An 8,750-nucleotide genomic window follows, 5' to 3' on the forward strand; every position below is an offset into this window, starting at 1 on the left:
TTCAGAGCGACTGCTTATTGGTAATGAAACAAGAATAACGTTGAAACAAGGCAAGTCCTGGTTTGAAATCTGCCTCTATCACTTGCTGGTCGTGTGACCTGTAAGGATTTTCTTAATGTCTTAAAGCCTTGCCATTCTCATCTGTATTAGAGGGTAGTAATAATTGCTTCAGAGGCACCCTCTCTCTAGCATCCTTGTGTTTTCCTTCTAGAGTGGATTGTTCCCAACAGAATACGAGATCTTTAAAAAAAAAAATCCATGCTTGACCTTATTTTTTTCAGTCTGCCTCTGTGCCCTCATTACACTGAAAGCACCATTGTCAGGGTCACTCCACATCCTTCACATGGCCATGCTTTATGGACCTTTCCTTATCTGTTTCTACCTCTCATTGGTAATTGATGCAGCATACTACCCGATCCTTCTGGAAGCCCTCTCCTCTCTTTGTTCCTGTAATATGAGCAAGAGAATTGGCTTGCTTCCCATACCACTGGCCCTTATGGCTCTCCTATGCAGGCTCCTTTTATCTCCTATCTCTTAAAGTCTGTAGTGGCTCCAGTCATGGGATTGGGCCTCTTTCCTTCTCTATCTTCCATTCCCAAGTAATCTCAAAATTCTGGACTTTGCATAGTGTCTATATTTGCTGAACGCAAGTTTAGATCTCCACTCGCTACTTCTCTCATCTCTAGACTCACGTGCCCAGCTGGCTGCGTGATATCTCTATTTGGACATCTCGAAGACACCTTAAACCACGTTTCCTCAAAAAAAGAGCACTTGCTTCTACCTTGGTCTTTCCCTTTCCAGTAAACCACACAGTGTGCCAACCAGTTATTAAATACCAGATTCAGGTTCACTCTTCCTTAGTCCTCACTAGTCCCATCAAAGTCATCTGTAGACCTTGGCGTGTCTTCCTCCAAGCATATCTCCAATGCACTGGGAGCATCTCATCTTTACACATCCACGCCACCATCCCTTCTATTCTGGGTTGACTCGTGTCCCCCAAAATTCATACGTGGAAGTCCTAGCCCCAAGTATCTCAAATGTACCTTATTTGGAGATAGAGTCTTTCAGAGGTAGTTAAGATAAAATGAGGTCTTTGGTGGGGGGGGGACCCTAGTCCAATAGGACTGTGTCTTTATAAAAAGGGGACGTTTGGAGACAGACGCACACATAGGAGGCAGAAAACAGGTGATGTATCTACAAGCCAAAGAGTGCTAAAGGTTGCTAACGACTACCAGAAGATTTTAAAATATGGGAAACCGGAAGAGAGCGGATATAAAAATAAATTCTTAAACTATGGGTGAGCATGGGTCAAAGGAGAGAGAACAATGAGGGCTATCTTTAAATTCAAGTTTGTTAAAATACCATGTAGTGTTGGTTTCAGAAGTAGGACCCAGTGATTTATCATTTCCATATGACACCCAGGGCTCATCCCAACAAGTGCTCTCCTTCATGCCCATTAATATCCATCACCCGTTTAGCAGCCCCCCCGCCCACCTCCCCTCCAGCAACCCTCCGTTTGTTCTCTGTATTTATGAGTCTCTTATGGTTTGTCTCCGTCTCTGTGTTTATCTTATTTTTCCTGCCCTGCCCCTACATTGATCTGTTTTGTTTTTTTTTTCTTAAATTCCACATCGGAGTGAAATCTTATGATATTTGTCTTTCTCTTTCTGGAGATTAGGGCTATTTTTACAGTGCAGGAGAGGCGTGATAATGGCTTGAGCTGATGGCGGTCATGCAGGACCAGAGCAACGGTGGGGCTGTCGGTAATTTTCAAAGTAGAGTCCAAAGGAATAGCCGATGAATTGGATGTCCGTGGTATTCATCGAAAGACAGCAGTTATGGATAAGTCCCAGGTTCTTGACCTGAGCAACTTCATGAACGAAGTTGTCATTTATTGAGATGGGGTCACCTCTGGCAGGAACAGGTTTGAAGGAAAAGATTGGAATCTCAGTTTCAGAAATGTTAAATTAAAAATGTCTATTAGAAAAAAAAATGTCTATGAGATAACCAGATGGAGGTACCATGTAGGCAGTCAGCTATATGAGTTTAAAGTTCACTAGAGGGGTCAGTTTAAAGTAATAAGTGAATTTCGAGTCTGGGGATTTTATATCTGGACACTAAATTAAGTCAGTGCCTGGCATAGTTTGCGATCGGTAAACCATCATCGTCTGTGGGTATATTGCTAATTCTTCCTTCTGCATTAACTGTGAAGTCAAGTTCAAGAATAATTTTGATTTAAATAATTGTATTGACATCTTATGCAATGGGGTCCATTTATTTGATTGATTAGAACAGAACAGAAAATGAAACTAAATGTCTATAATAGCTCATGTGCTATGTAGGAGGAAAGCATTTTTTCTAAATGTTTATTGGATACTCTTTTAGCCAACAGACATTTATAGAAACCCCATTGTGTGTCAACCCCTGACTGTACCCAGATTACATAATGAAAAATAACAGACAGTCCCCAGACTTAAGGAATTCAAAGCCTGTTGAAGGAACAGGCATTTGGGTTGTAACTAATATTCCTTGCTATAACCACCTGAGCAAGTAGCTGTGGGTTCAAAAGAGGTCGTTGATGTAAACTGTTGAATTACGTTCCCCCTATATCGTTAGTGTCCATTCTACAGAAGCAGAATTTAAGACCCGAAATGTGAAGTGGTTTTCCCAAAGCAAGGCTGGGTCTCAGATCCAGATTCCCTATCTCTGGATCGGGACTCATGACAACATCCAACTGGCCCATCTTGATCCCCTCGTAAGACTGACATTTTGGAATGAAGACATCATGAGTCTTCGGTTCCTTATTTGAAAAGCTGAGAAAAAAAAAAAAAAAAAGAGCAAATGCTTCCTAGTTGTTTATGTGCATGTTTCAGGAACACTGGGTAAGTCAACCCTTGTAAATACAGGAAATATAAGTCATATTTATATGGAGCTCTGGCTCCTTCTGAGTGGCTCAGACAAGTTACTCAATGTCCCTGAGCGTCATTTTTCCATCTATTGAATGGGGAGAATAGTAGTAATTATTTTGTGAAGTTGATGGGAGGATTGAAAACGCAAAGCACCCTCAGCGGAGTGTGCCCACCACACCCCCACTCAGTGCCATTATTATCGCTATGATGATATATAACCGAGCTGGCAGGACTCATCATACTCATTTATCATACTCATCAATTTGCCCGCTGATCTGACCAATGGGAGAATAAACCTACAGGGATGAGGAAAAAAGAGATCTCTGCGAAAAACGTCTATTTTTAGCATTTGTGAAGCAGGACTTATCATGTCACGATCTCCTCTATTTACCTGTCTTCCTTCCGAAGAACTTATTGATAAGAATTTACAAAGTGCTGAAAAATAAAGCCCCGATATTCCCCCCTTGAGTGTTTGTACTAAGTCACTTTGCTTTTAGGAGAGACCTACATTTAGTTCTCATTTTAGCTAACCAAAAGAAATCGGGAGATTTTCACTTAAAAAAAAATGTTTATTTATTTATTTTGAAAGAGAAAGTGTGAGTGGGGAAGGGGCAGAGAAAGAGGGCGAGAGAGAGACTCCCAAGTGGATGCCACATGGTTAGTGCAGAGCCTGACGCGCAGCTCGAACTCACAAACTGTGACGTCATGACTGGGGCTGCAGCTGGACCCAAACCATTGAGCCATCCAGGTGCCCCCCGCCCCCCCGCCAAGATTTTCACTTTTATGAAAAAAGGCAAAAAACAAAAATTGCACTCAGCCCTGGTTTGGCCGCCAGAAGGACCCATAAGGAGGCAGAGCGCTCCCCGGCAGCCAGTGGCGCCCCCCAGTGCCTTCCCCGGGAACCACATTCAGCATCTCAGAGTCAAGCCCCCAGAGGTCTCAACTGTCTGCGAGCATGTGTACTTTCTCTCGATTTATTTTGTGCCTCTGTTAGCAAGACGTGTCCCAAGGTATCAGAAAAACCCACTAGTCAATTTGTTTAAACTTAGCAATGGTCAAATAGTGGTCAAAGAATGGCGTTAGAGTAACTAGGGTGAAGGGGGGGGGGGGCGTTGTAAGAAAGAATATTTGTTAAGGATTTACTCTGTGTCCTGTGAAGCTGGCTGCTTTTTATGTCTTTCCCTCATATATTTACACCCACCTTATTTTGACGGATAAGAAAACTAGGGGTCAGGGGGCACCTGGGTGGCTCAGTGGGTTAAAGCCTCTGGCTCTTGATTTCGGCTCAGGTCACGATCTCTTGGTTTGTGAGTTCAAGCCCTGCTCAGCGCAGAGCCTACTCTGGGATTCTCTCTTTCCCTCTCTCCCTCTCTCCCTATCTCTCTCTCTCTCTCTCAAAAATAAATAAATAAACATTAAGGAAAAGAAAAAGAAGAAAACTGAGGGCCAGAGTGGCCATGCCACGTGCCCTAGGTCACATGGCTAGTAAGTTAAATAGTTAAAAACCAGAGACATCTTCCTCTAAGTCCTATTGTCCTTCTACTGCATCATCCTGTTTGATGGTCAGCATTTATCATGTGATAATTGATATTTATAGCCACTGCATTGTGGCTTTGAGTTGGGTACTGAGAGAACACACCAAGAGAGATGAGCTTAAATATTGCAGTTGAAATGTTAAAGCCCGGTATTGCTGTCTTTCCTGAAGGATTCAACCTCAGCACTCCTGATGTTTTGGGTCACGTCATTCTAATAAAAAAAAATTTTTAATGTTTATTTATTTGGAGAGAGACAGACAGACAGACAGACAGAGTATGAGCAGGGGAGGATCAGAGAGAGACACAGACCCAGAATCCGAAGCAGGCTCCAGGCTCCGAGCTGTCAGCACAGAGCCCGATGTGGGGCTTGAACTTGTGAACTACAAGATGGTGACCTGAGTGGAAGTCGGACGCTTAACTGACTGAGCCACCTAGGCGTCCCCTGGGTCACATCGCTCTTTATTGTGGGGGCTGTCCTGTGTACCTTAGGAATTTCAGCAGCATGCTTGACCTCTATCTGCCAGTTGCCAGTAATAAGCCCTAAATGCCGCTAGTGAAATGTTTCTGGATATAGTTGAGAACCACCTGTTACGTTGTAACCCCTGTGGGGTCAGGGACGCCTCTCTGGAGGGTTAGCTGTGAACTCGTCTGACCAAGAACCCTGCATAGAAAGTATTTAATTAGGTACTTGTTGACTCTAATTCCTTTGGTGATGATTTCCGGTTATTCCTTCCTTCCTGACTACACTCTTTGTGCCTCTGAAAGTTTGAAAGTCATCAGAGCAGCAGAAGAGAATTTAGTGCCAGCGAAAGGCCACTACCCTCAAAGTACATTTGCCTGCCCTTTAAAAAAGGGGACTTGTGTGTTTCCTCATAGGTCTTCGGGGTGTTCCTCTCCCACATGCTGCTGTCACAGAAATAAATCCAGCCGTGCCCCCAGGCTCGGGGTGGCCCTAGAGTTCTGAGTCCCTGGGTAAATTAAGTCACTCTTTTTCTGCATAAGGAATCACTTCATAGGGCTCTGAGGCTCCTGTCTCTTTTGCACACATCCGGCTTCCTTCCTTCGACACACGGATCGTGCTCTGAGGTTTCTGTAACACGCTCCCCTCTGCCTCTCTCAACCCCACCTCGCTCTCCCGCACACGGTGGGCGGCCTTTGATGTGTCTGCTCACCTGGGCAATCCCAGAGCCTTGAACATGGCCTGGGGGTGGTAGATACCTATGGGAACAATTGGAGATTCCTTCCTTTATTGTGTGACTTAGCGTTTGCCAGGCATTCTGACAGAGGATGCCCTTGCTGCCTACCCGTGTGCCCTGGGCATTCAAGGACCCTTTGCTCTGAAGGATTTGTACTGTTCTGGCCTGAGCGATCTCTCTGACTTCGGGACGGCCCAGAAGACCCCGTTTCTTCTGTGGCCTGTCTGTTTTGTGAAAGGCTATCTTCTCCAGTGCCTGCCCTCCGTTTGCCTGGTCTTAATTTTCCTTTCTTCTGAGGATACCATTCGTATTGGATTCGAGCCCACCCTAATGACCCTGTCTCCAAATAAGGTCACATCCGAGGTCCTGGGGGTTAGGACTCCAACGAATTTAGGGAGGGATGCAATTCAACCCCATAACACCCTCTTCCCTTCTGGTTTCCTGCTTTCATCTCCCAAGTTAACGTTGTTTTTTTTTTTTTTTTAATTGATTTTGAGACAGTGAAGGTGGGGGCAGGGCAGAGAGAGAGAGAGAGAGAGAGGGAGGGAGAGAGAAAGAATCCCAAGCAGGCTCCGTGCTGTCAGCACAGAACCGGACGTGGGGCTTGAACCTACGAGCGGTGAGATCGTGACCTGAGCTGAAACCAAGAGTCAGATGCTTAACCAACTGAGTCACCCAGGCGACCCCCCCCAAATTAACTTCTTGCCCACACATCCCAGTGCGTTGCTTCTGAGGGAACCTAAACTAAGGCAATTTATATACCCATATGTAACTTATTTATAAATTTTATGTGTATAATTATTTTTCTGTAGGTGCCTAATCCTCCTGACATGTACGTCAAGATGTAATTTTCTATATTCCACGCATAGAGAAACTGAGGCTCGGAGAAGCTACACATTTTCCCAACAATCCATAGAGAGAAAGGTTGGAGCGCTGGGAGGGAACACGGGTCCCTATGGGTCAGTATCTTTACTGCCTTTCTTCTTTCCTGGGCTGTGGCTCTCAGACCCAGAGGTCTCCAGGGCATTCATGTTCCTGCAGATAAAAGTCCTAACTGTTCTAAGTTTCTTTCTTTGAGAAAGTTATTAGCACGGCTACCTGGCCAGAACTGCATTCTTATTTTTCAGATCAACCCAACCAGCCTTTCCGAGCATGGACTCTGGCGGTGCATCAGGTTGGTTTCATGGAAATGCGACATGAATCAGATCTTGTCCCTAAAAAGCCCCCTGTGAAAATGTGTAGACTTTAGTACTAAGAACAGCTTTGTTCCCAAGCTTTGTTCCCAAGGAAAGACATGTTTCCTTTTTGGGGATTCGGAACTAGATAACGACTAGCATTTCCTGCTCAAGCAAGGCTGCCGGAAAGCATTAGGTTCACCCCTATCATCAGTGTATTTGGAATGGATTCCCATTCTCTTTGGTGGCTTTTCAAATTTACATTCTGGAACTTCAGGCTATTGACAACCATTCAACAGTGATGTGACTAAGCACGATAACAAGTATTATCACCCATATTAATTAAACACGTTATGTGTTAGGCTCTATGATTTATATGCATTTCTTTATTTGACCTAACAGCCCGATGAGGTGGTTGAATAAACAGACAACAGCCAATGAGGCGTTTTCCAGATGGAGCCTGAAGTTTGGAGAAATAAGCTTATTTTCTCCAGATCCTACAACAGACGGTGGTGGAGATTCATACCCATATCTCTGTGTCTCCAGAGCCTGGAGCTAAACCTTGCTGCTATGCTCCGCTTGTCATATTTTAGGCTCCCAGAAATCTTTTGTGAAAAGTGGGGCCGTCTATATGGCACGGGGGCCATGGAAGTGCCCTGCTCGGAATCCTTTTCACTGAACCTGCTGCAGGAGGCAGAGCCGACCTTTTGCTCAAGATGTTGTGTCTTCAGATCAGGCAAGAGCGTCGAGGCCATGCTTCCACTGGGCCGCCCGTGGCCAATGACCGGCCAATGACTGCCCCATGATGGGGCCGAGACAGCCTCACAGACACCTCATTGTCCTGGCTCAGACTTTTACCGAACTGCTGTGTGGTCTGAGGCTCTTTCTATCCACCTCTGTCTCCTTTCACACGTGTCGGACCTGCATCACGGTCTCAGCTCTTCCTGCCTCCTCCTGCTCTCTCCCTCTTTATGCTTCACAGGGATTTGCCCCAGCAAGTCTCTTACACCTTCTAACCCCGTGTTTACATCAGAGAGAAGAAGAGAAGAGAGAGAATAAAAGAAGTTTGTTGTTTTTCTATTTTTTTTTTAATGCAATCCCCGAGCTAACTTAAAGCCTGGTGCTCAATAAATATCTGTTGGAGAAATGCCTCCAGTATTCGAGTTGCCCACTGTATTTGAATTAAAAGGCATGTGTGCTCATGAATAGCCAAGATGGGAGGGCATGGAAGATGTCTATGAGTGAAGAAAGTCGGAGAAGTTAGTCAAGCTACAGCAAGTGTGGGTGATGTGGGGAGGTATGTTCTAGTACATGGCTCATACTGGAAAGTCAATGGAACATATGGCACCGACAGGAAGTTTTTACAGAGCACAGACAGGGAGCGGGATAGAGACCAAAGTGGGGCAAGACTTTGTGTGTGAGCTGTATGAAGTTATACCCTTTCAGTCATCAAGGAATGGGAATAAAGATAGTCGTTCTAGGGGCGCCTGGGTGGCTCAGTCGGTCAAGCGGCCAACTTCAGCTCAGGTCATGATATCATGGTTCGTGAGCTCGAGCCTGGAGCCTGCTTCAGATTCTTATCTCTCTCTCTCTCCCTCTCTCTCTCTCTTTCTCTTTCTCTCTTTCTCTCTCTCTGTCTGTCTGACTTTCCTCTGTTTGTGCTTTGTCTCTCTTTCAAAAATAAATTAACATTAAAAAAATAAAAGATCGTTACTCTATACAGTGTTTTCTAATAGACGTGCAATGCAAGCTGCAAATGGGAGCTATATATATGCTATAAAAATTTTCTAGTAGCTGCATAAAATGTGTAATGAAGTAGGTGAAAAGAATTTAATAATACATTTTATGTTATCTGATATATGCAAAATATTATCATTGCAGCATGTAAGAAATATAAAAATTATTAGAGAAATTTGATGGAGATATTTTCCATCG

This window comes from Panthera onca, chromosome B1, assembly GCF_046562875.1.
Source record: "Panthera onca isolate mPanOnc1 chromosome B1, mPanOnc1 haplotype 2, whole genome shotgun sequence".
Classification (NCBI taxonomy): Eukaryota; Metazoa; Chordata; class Mammalia; order Carnivora; family Felidae; genus Panthera; species Panthera onca.